The following is a 10,404-nucleotide window of genomic DNA, read 5'->3' on the forward strand; positions in this document are numbered from 1 at the left end:
TGACAAAGGTTTTGCGTAATGCAACGTACTGTTATGTAACCTAATATAGACTTGCATATTACAGTAATATCTGACACTTCCATAACATTGCTGCTGAAAGACTCACTTTTGGGGTTATTTATGGTCTGCTGATAGTAACTGAATACTTTTACACCTTTAAGATTGCTTTTGATGTTGAATGGTTGAGAAGTGATAGTGATATAATATCTCCTCATTGTACCCAGTCTTTGCAAACGCATTCTTAGAGGGAACCTTTAAACAAGCCAAAATTCCCAGTCCAAGTTTCCCATATTGAATGACTAGTAACTGCTGATACAGACCGTTTTTTCCTCTCACGACAGTGCACAACTTAATGTTTCTTTGACTGTAGTCAAAAAAGCCCAACATTTTAGCCCAAATGTTGACAACACAGCCAGCTTTTGTCATTGCTATATCACTGATGTCGGTTTGGTGTGCCACAGGCATTAAAGGGCAAGCCCGGAAGGGACAGGATTTATCATTGGTCCCCATGCAGTTTCTGGCCTTTACCCATCTTAACCAATCCTCAGGACCTCTGGATGCAGCAGCAGTGGGTGAAACAAAGAAAGGACACAACAATCAATCCAAATCCATTTATAACTGTTTGGAAACCTTAAAAATGGATGTAAACAACACATTTCATACTCATTCAGAGAAATAAGCATTCCCAGTGACAGCAATTTGTAGTGCAACATCTTACACAAATGCAGATCTAAAAGTCTCCATGAAATCGAAATTAAAGGTTTTTTGGGGTTTTAGTAAGAATTTATTAACCTTAAGGTTATCTATAAGCTAGTGTGTTGCAAAACAATGACAAAATTTGCATTTACAAGCATTGAAAACATACAGTACCTCACTTCCGCCAGAATGAATAAATCATTTTGATGACATCAGCCTGCACTTCAGCTTCTCACCAAACTTTCCGTCCAATCAGATGCTCTCTAGAATCTGAAGCGTGCCGCACCCTACACTATAAATAGAAACTGAAGCTGCGGCTGAGATCTACGGTGGCCGAGAAATGCAAAACAAATCACAATTCTGAAAACAAAACAAATTACAAACGCCAACACAAATCTAAAAAAAAAAAAAAAAAACAATTCAGAAAAATCAACAGCAATTTTGAAAACATTATAACAAGTCAGAAAACACAATGACAAATCAGACAAACCAGAAAAGGTAGGTATAGTTTGAGACAGAGCCATTGGTTTGAGAGTAGATTACCGCTGACTGGATGAGAGATCTGTCAATATAAAGTAGCTCAGTTTACGCTAATGCGAGGGTGTTTCTAATAGGCCTACAGCCTCTATGGGAGTAAAGGGAGTAAAGGGAGTGAAGTGTGTACAGGGAAACCATTCCAAAAACGGCTCCTACTGGCAGAGAATCCATTTGGATTATAGCCATTTTCTGCTTTTGAACTACGTGTCTTACTGCTGTTGGATATAACTCAATTCCAGTTTAATTTTCCTAATAAAAAGACTGTTTAACTCCTAACTCTCTGGGGTCGAAAAACGCGCTGGCGCGGTTTGTGGGAGTTATTCTGATAATGCCACAAAGAACTTCAATTACTCCGTCATTTTTGATCGTACAGAAAAGAGCAATACATCAATCGAACCTGTAAAGAGTCTACTTTTATTTGTGTACACTCATAACAACAACACTCTGTGGCTTTGTGAAATAAAGAAAACAAACAGGGTGTGCAGTCTGCTGCGTTGTTCTCTGTGATCGTCATTAAGAAATGCGTCACTAAAATGAACTAAAACTCAGCGAATATTCAACACAGAGACATGAGAGAGACATCTATAGAAAGTTGTATTTATATTCCCCTTTTTTCATTCCCAGTTGCTCAAATAGCAAAAGAAATGTGCAACGAGTGTTTTCACGAAAAGAAAGAAAATAATGGAGAGAGAGGCTACTGATAAAGGCAGTCAGAAGGGAACTGTGCCAAATTTACCATCACTCCCAAAGCCGCTGCTATTAGAAACACCCTCACATTAGTGTTAACTAGTTTTTTTGTATTCTGATTCAAGGGTAATATAATGCAGAGTACAGTGTTGTAAAAGTATATGTATATTTTTTTTTTATTCCATAGTAAGGGCAATTCATACAATACATTTAAACTGAGGTACTTTAAGACCTGTTCTCCAAACTTTCATGACTCTGTTGTTCTTCTTGTACCTTCATTGACAGATGTCTCGTCCAGTCAGCGGTAATCTATTCTCCAATCAACAGTGCTGTTTCAAACTATACCTGCCATTACTGGTTTATCTGATTTGTCATTGTGTTTTCTGACTTGTAATTTTGTTTTCAAAATTGTTCACAGTGTTAGTATTTTCTGTACAGTGAATGGCATGTAGTGCACAATGTAGGTGATATGGAACGATTCAGACGAAGATCTGAGAAAACCTGCCGGATGTCACGCTGGGATGTTTTCAAGAAAATTCGAAAAATAGGTTGAATGTCAAAGTTAGGTTTTCATTAAATTATTATTCTATAACGTCTTGTCTATCATCTCTGAAAATATCTCGGCGAAATTCACTTGTTTAGTGCAGAAAAATAGCGATTTACTGCAGCAAGCAGAAATGACAGTGTCTTTCTCTTGTGTTAAGAATGTGCTGCTGAGGTGCTTTCCCTTAACACCACAAAAACAGTTAACCTATCAAAATAAACAATGTAACATATTTAATAAAGGTGCATCAATTCACATTCTCCGCCAGTCCTGTGTAAACTACAGCACGCAAAGTTTATTTATTTACTAATAACGTGAGATGGCAGAGCGCAACAACGCAGTCTGAAGTACTGCAGCTGCTCAATCTTGGTGATGTCAGTGCCCTAAATGATGTTGTAATGGACTATTTCACATCCAGAGGATCCATGATCCATGAAGGATTGGATGATGAAGTTACTAAAGAGGAATCTGATGACAGTATGTTTTATGCACAGTGTGGCAACAGTTGCGCTGCGCTCGCTTTTACTACAAGGTAGGCTGTGTTATTCGTGCTATCTAAACATAAAAGGGGTGACCAAAAGTTTGGAGACTCTGCCCATGATAAACATTGTTTGTCTGTTTGTGTAATGATGCAGTATAGCGCTCCTGACTTGACAGAAAGATCTTGTTAAACCCGTAAAGTAAAAGTAAAAGCCGTGTCACTTTAAACCTGTTTTTCAGAAAATTCCATTCTTGAAAATCATCGCTATCAGCCAATTTAAGAACATAACATAACATAACATTTGGTTACGTTCAAGCTACGGACAAAATTAAAACAGTTTTGAAAAGGGATTTCTTATGGTATAAAAAAACTTAAAAAAGGTAAATTTCACCATGTGTTGGGTTTTCCTAGATCGCTTCACATATGCTTTCGACTAAGGTCAAATGAGGTCTGGTTTCACATTGTCACTCTAACCGTGGCAGCGCACATGGTCTGCTCCGGGGTTTGGCTCCGGTCCAGAGACGCGATCGCACGGAGCGGATCATATGCGTGAGTCAGCATATATTAAATACTTTTAAAACTACACAACCTCCGAATGATTATGATTACAATTTTGTTTTCGTAAAAGTTTCATAATGAATCTAGGGAGTAATCATTTAGACTGTGGCTGTCAAATGTGGCTTTACCGAGCTCAATGGCTCTGACCCAAGCAGATGTAAGTTAAACGCTATTAGCTATTTTTAAAAAGGGGCGGGGCTGCTCGATATGTCCCGCCCTGTTTTCCTGTTTCAGTTGAAATTACGTCACCATATAGAATAACGCTGCGTGTTTCAAGGAACTTCAGTAGACCTTTAACAGACAAATGCATGCATGCAAGATGGGACTTTGTTCAGAACATTTTAAGAGGTTTTCTGGTAGTGGTTTGTGAAGTGAGTAATGCTAAAAAGACACTGATGTAACTAGCTGTGTTACCATCCACCTATTTTTATGCACATTTTGGAATATCACATTTAAAAAATGTGCACACATGAGTAGGACAAACTTTTTATCCAATAAATGTGCATAAACTATGATGGAAACACATTTACCTAATGAATTCCACCCTGCACATCAAAAAAAGTCATGTGATTTTTGTTTTGGTCATCCTGAAATGCCTAAGCAATGTCTGTCATCAAAGTATTTCTGTGTAGCTGTCTTACACCACTGCATTCTCAAACAGCAGCTGTCCACCTCCTAAAAGCAATGACCGAAAATTATTATATTCAGTGGCTTCTCCTACTTTTATTAGTGATATTTAGTACCAGTTTATCAGGAAGTGACAAATTTGTTCTCTTTGACTTGTTAGATGGAAACAGTGCTTTATTCACAAATGTGTTATGCGATATTACAGTTTTGTGCACATCTTTGGATGGAAACACAGCTACTGTGAGTTCCACGTGCGTGTGACTCCACTGGTGCCGACAGCCAATCACAGCACTGGAATGGATAAGCACTAAACTGCAATCTCCTCCTCATCAGAAAGGGATAAAAATACCCTTTCAACAGGCACTCCTTGTTCTGAGTCTCCATCCGGAATGGCAGGAGGCAGTAACACAACTAGGATTTGAGTCTCAGTCCTGTACAGCCAATGAGAGAAAGGACATAAACAGTACTGTCAGAAACTTTCTGAGTCTGTGGTCCATCCAGTGAGACGGTAATAGACGTGCTGTGCTTTCCGAGCCTCCAGCCTGTGTGGAAAGAGACGCTAACAGATACCCTGCGTTCAGAGTCTATATCCAGTGAGACGGAAACAGATGCAGCACGTCATGAGTCCCCATCCCAGAGAGATGAAAGCAGATTGACCAAATTCCCAGAGAGGCAGAAACGCATAGAGACACATTTGCAACAAGTGAGCAAACCTTCACTTCAAGGTGATTTTCCTCAGCGTGTTTCAGACTGCTAAGGACCTTCAGCAACACTGTGTGTTAGTGATATTAGGACCCTTTGGTGCTCCAGCAGATCAGCATCCCACAGCGCTTCACCTTCAAAGCTGTTGAAACAGATTCTGGCTCATTCCCCAATGCACTGTTACCCAGCGGAAATAATGAAACTCAATATCGCTCACCCATACCTTTTTATTAGTGTGCATTATGTGTATTGTCAGTATTCAGTTTTCTCATTTGCATTAGATGCTTGTATAGCTGATGTATGTAAATAACAATATTTTGTTTATTTGCTTTCTGTGGAATAAGATTTTTCACTTTATTAGTTTCAGCATAACAGTTTGTTTCTGTAAGGTATTGCATTTTATGCATCTTATGGTTTTTTTTATTATTCATGTTTATTGTTATTGCTGTTATTGTTGTTCATTCATTCATTCATTCATTCATTCATTTATTCATTCATTCATCCATTCATTCATGCATTCGTTCATTCATTCGTTCATGCATTCATTCATACATTCATTTGTTTATTCATTCATCCAAGTATGCATTGATTTACGCATTCATCAAGTTAATAATATCTCTAAAAAAATCCATCAGATTAGTCAGCTGACAGACTCCCTCCAGTTTACATCACTTTTATTTAGTCAACGATCCCCCTTGATTGTGTTATTTTTATTTATTTCTTTTACTGTTAAGGTGAAACTGCTTAGCTGGTTCCCCGAAATAAAAGGAGGAATGAGTCATCTGACACTCTCACCTTCATCTTAAGTGGCATGCAACCAGAACCACTACATTCGTTTAGTGCCACATCTGAGAACCGTTACACTGCATTCATAAAACTAATGACACTTCACTTTACTGATTCAAATCTTATACTGTACAGACAGTACTGAGACATTACTAATGATAGGGGTGATGTTTTTTGATGATGATGACAGAAATATCATTATGCAGCACATTATCTGTAATATGTAATTTGACTGGATTATATTTCTTTACCTTTGAGTAACTTAAAGAGTAACTTTGCAGATTTTTAGCCAGCTTTGTATTGCTGAAGTGTCTGTAGTGTATGTAAATGAACCATGTATTCTCTTTCTCCGTGTTCCTGCACCCAGATATCCCCGTTTATTTGTCAGCAAAACTTTTGACAGCTCCAGGGCTTTTTTGAAAACTACAGATCGTACTTTCCCAGCGATATTAAACTTAAACGGGGAAAAATTACCCATTTAAGTTTTTTTTTTTTTTTTGCAAAAAATGAGACACCATGTCTCTTTCAATGTTTTTTTTTTTTTTTTTTAGGCATATAGCACCATTTACTTTTTTTTTTTATTCTGTTTTTTTTTTCTCATGTCATCTTACTCGTTTTATTAAAGTCATCTTACCAGCTATGAATTACCTAATTAATTATCAAAGATAGATTGTTTGATTGACTGATTAATTAAAAGCAAGTCTTCACCCAAAAATCTGAGGGAGCATGTGCCTCTTTTCCCTGAAATGACGTCTCTCTCGTGTGAGATCTGCTGGTACCTGTAGGATCCTCACAGGGGGCCGGTCCTTCGTAATCAAGGGTCTGATTGTTCTCCAGTGATTTTGTGTGGTTTGTCTCTACAGGGAGACCTACACTAAAAAAATAAAGCTTTCCATCAACAAAGAATTGCCTCAAATGAAAACATGAATTGACTCCCAGACCAACATATTACAGTTTAAAGAGGTTTCCTGACACAGGTTGTTCACTCCTAACTGCATGTGGAGACTTTTAGCTGTTCTTTAACCTCAACCAATCTACCCCACTTACTGAGTCCAGTTTACAAGATGAACAGTATTTGTTCTTCAAACCATATGAGCCCTCCAGAGCTCTCTTTCTCTGATATCTATTTTTATCAATATAGCTGATGTAGTAGATGTGTAGTAGATGAGGATGTGGTTTTAAATTGTAGTCTTTCTGCTAAACAGCTCGTGTACAGCATTAGTGCTGTGGTTGAATAATGGGTCAGATGTTCTGTTAAGTACTGTGGGTTTGGGTTTACCAAAAAGGACTAGTGCAGGAACACAGATACTTGAAAAACAAACACAAACCACTTATTGCTGCTTTCTGAATAGGAGTATTTTCCATTTTTGTATATGAATGTAATGCATGATAAGAGAGCTCTGGACCATTGGAGGCTCCATAGAGCGCATAATTTAATGGCCATGGCTGTGAATTATAGTTTGGTCTAAAGAAATGTGAAATGGAGATGAAAATCCATCTATATTTTTCTAAATGAGCACACATTTTGAATAATAAAGCTCTGTGTCATTTCATTGTCTGTGTGAGTGGCCGTCTATCTCTCATAGTCATTTATTGCTGTTGTGATCTTCAGGGAGGCACTGCATATGGCTTGAGAAGAATGGAAGAAATGGAGCATTAAACCAAAACAAACAAAAATGGAATAATGCTAATTGAATGCTCAGGAGTATGTTGTCTTTTTGATTCTGTCCTTACTTAAAATATTTTTTCCCCCATTTATTTATTTATTTATTTACCCAAGATACTTGGGGCTGCTGTGTAAAATAATTTTAAAAGTAAGATTCTGGGTGTTATATTTTTTGTATTGATATTTGGTCTGCTGATTTTGTTTAAAAAAAATAAAATAAATAAAAAATAAAATTAATTAATTAATTAAAAATCCAATCCAATAAATAGGAAACACATTAACAACACACTAAATGCGTAGGAATACATTTACTTTACTGATGCGATTTTTAGATGATCTAACTAATATATATACACTGAACATGTTCTATTCTAAACAGGCCGTGAATGTTATGGATTAGTTGAAGGTTCGATGCTAAAATTAAATTCACGATTTGACGTTCCTGCACTTGTTAATGATCACAGACGGAGCTGCTGAGGAACTGTACTTCACATCCTCAATCAATACTATGGACCTCCAGTGGGCAGTGAATATTTCCTTTATAGATTTCTCTGCCATGTCCTCAAAACAAATAATTGCGCAAACAACATCTATTTACAGCAAGGTCTTCTGAGGTGGCCTGGGGGAGTTTACCGTGTTCAGGTAACCAGAGAAGAATGATATTCCTCTCCTTGATAGCAGCAGCATATATAGAGTATCCCAGAGGGTGAACGATTGCAGCCGGATCTCATTAGTATTCGTAGCTGTTCGTACGTGAAGTCTGGTTTTAGCATGCCTTTATTTTTATGGAGAGACACTAATAAATGCTTATATCGACACATCTGTGTATAACTTTAAAGATTAATGTTTATAAATCATTTGAGGTTCACAAGATGCCTAATGCATTAACTACATATTTATCAAAAAATGCATTAACCATTAAAAAAGTATGGATAAATGCATTAACTATTACAACTGACAGATTTAAGAATTGTGACATTTGTAATGATTTAATTGTGTTTTGTGCGTATTCTAAAATGCTACACACACTACTGATGTGTTAATTGTATTTACTTATTGAGCTTTACAATCGTCTAGTCATTTAGCAGACACTCCAAAGTGACTTACAAACGAGAACAACAGAAGAATCAAAATCAACAAAAGACCAATAATATGTACTGTAAGTGCTATGAGAAGTCTCGGTTAGCCTAACACTAAAAATAAAACAAGATGGTGTAATGAAAAAAAATGAATGGTAGTGTTAGAGGGTCATTTTTAAATAAATAAAAATAAAACAAGTATAAAATAGAAAAACAATAGAGAATGCTACTGTTAGGGTTTTATTATTATTATTTACAAATAAATAAAAAGAAAATGAGTAGATAAAATAGAGACGGAATAGTGAGTGCTAGTGTTAGAGGGTGAAGTGTGGATTGAAGAGATGTATTTTTAGCCTTTTCTTGAACATGGTTAAAGACTTTTAAGGTAAAAGTCTGTAAAAGCGATTTTGTGCCTTTCTGAGATGACACTGTAATGTCATTAACTTGCAGAATGCAAGCTTCTAGAGGGCATATAAGTTCAAAGTATTGCATTTAGGCAAGGCAAGTTTATTTATAGCACATTAGCACATTTCAAACACAATTGTAATTCAAAGTGCTTTACAATTAAAATAATCATAAAAAAATCACAACAATAAAAACTGGAATTAAATTATTTTAAAAAAAGATTGAAATTGAATTAAAACAGTTAAGAATAGAAAATGATTGTACATAAAATACAGTGCAATTCAATAAATGCACAGCTAAACAGATGAGTTTTGAGTCTGGATTTAAATGTGGCTGATGTTTTGGCACATCTGAACTCTTCTTAAAAAGCTGATTCCAACTGTGGGCAGCATAATAGCTAAAAGCAGATTCCCTTTGTTTGGAATGAATTCAGGAAAATGGGTGCAGAGGCATTGGTTGTTGTGTAGGCAAACATCAGTGCCTTGAATTTTATGCGTGCAGGTATTGGTAGCCAGTTAAATGTGGCATGCACTCTTGTTAAAGATTAATCTTGCAGCTGCATTCTGGATTAGTTGTAGAGGTTTGATAGAACTGGCTGGAAGACCTGCCAAGAGAGCACTGCAATAGTCCAATCTGGACAGAACAAGAGCTTGAACAAGGAGCGATGAAGCATGAAGCCTGATCTTCCTAATGTTGTATTAAGCAAATCTGCAGGACTTTGCAGTTTTAGCAATGTGGTCTGAGAAATTCAGCCGATCATTAATCACAGCTCCAAGATTCCTGGCCGCCCTTGAAGGTCTTGTGGTTAATACACACAGCTGGATGGTGAAACTGTGATGAAGTGATTGGTTTGTTGAAACCACAAGCAGTTCTGTCTTGGCAAGGTTGAGCTGAAGGTGATGGTCCTTCATCCAGCAAGAAATGTCTGTTAGACATGCTGAGATGTGAGCCGATATCGTCAGATCATCAGGATGGAATGAGAGGTAGAGTTGAGTGCCATCAACATGAAGTAGTGATATGAAAAGCCATGTTTCTGAATGACAGAACCTAGTGATTGCATGTAGACAGAGAAGAGAACTGGTCCAAGAACTGAGCCCTGAGGCACCCCAGTAGTTAAATGTTATGACTTGAACACCTCACCCGCCCCCCAAGATACCTTGAAGGACCTATCAAACCACTGGCATGCAGTTCCTGAGATGCCCTTTGCCATGAGGGTTGACAGGGATATCTGTTGGTTAACCATGTCAAAAGCAGTGGACAGATCCAGCAAGTACTAAAGATTTGGAAGCCGCTCTTTCCAGTCATTGAGCATCAACAGCAAGGCAGCTTCGGCTGAATGTCCACTTGTGAAGACTGGTTGCTCTCCAGGAGGTTTTTTGTTGGTTTCTCAAGTAGTGGGGTTATCTGAGCTGTTTAAATGCTGAGGGAAAGACACCAGCGTGAAGGGATGTGTTAATGATGCAAGTGACTTGAAGGAGATGAGATGGAATTGAATCAAGCGGACTACTAGTAGGGTGATTGGAAAAGGATGAGTTTAGAAACGTATGTCTCTCAGAGTGGAGAGAAGGACGTGAGGATGTCACGGTCTGTCGTGGTTTGAATGCGCACACTTAATCATACTGTAAACATTTGCTTA

The sequence above is a fragment of the Labeo rohita genome, chromosome 24, assembly GCF_022985175.1.
Source record: "Labeo rohita strain BAU-BD-2019 chromosome 24, IGBB_LRoh.1.0, whole genome shotgun sequence".
Classification (NCBI taxonomy): domain Eukaryota; kingdom Metazoa; phylum Chordata; class Actinopteri; order Cypriniformes; family Cyprinidae; genus Labeo; species Labeo rohita.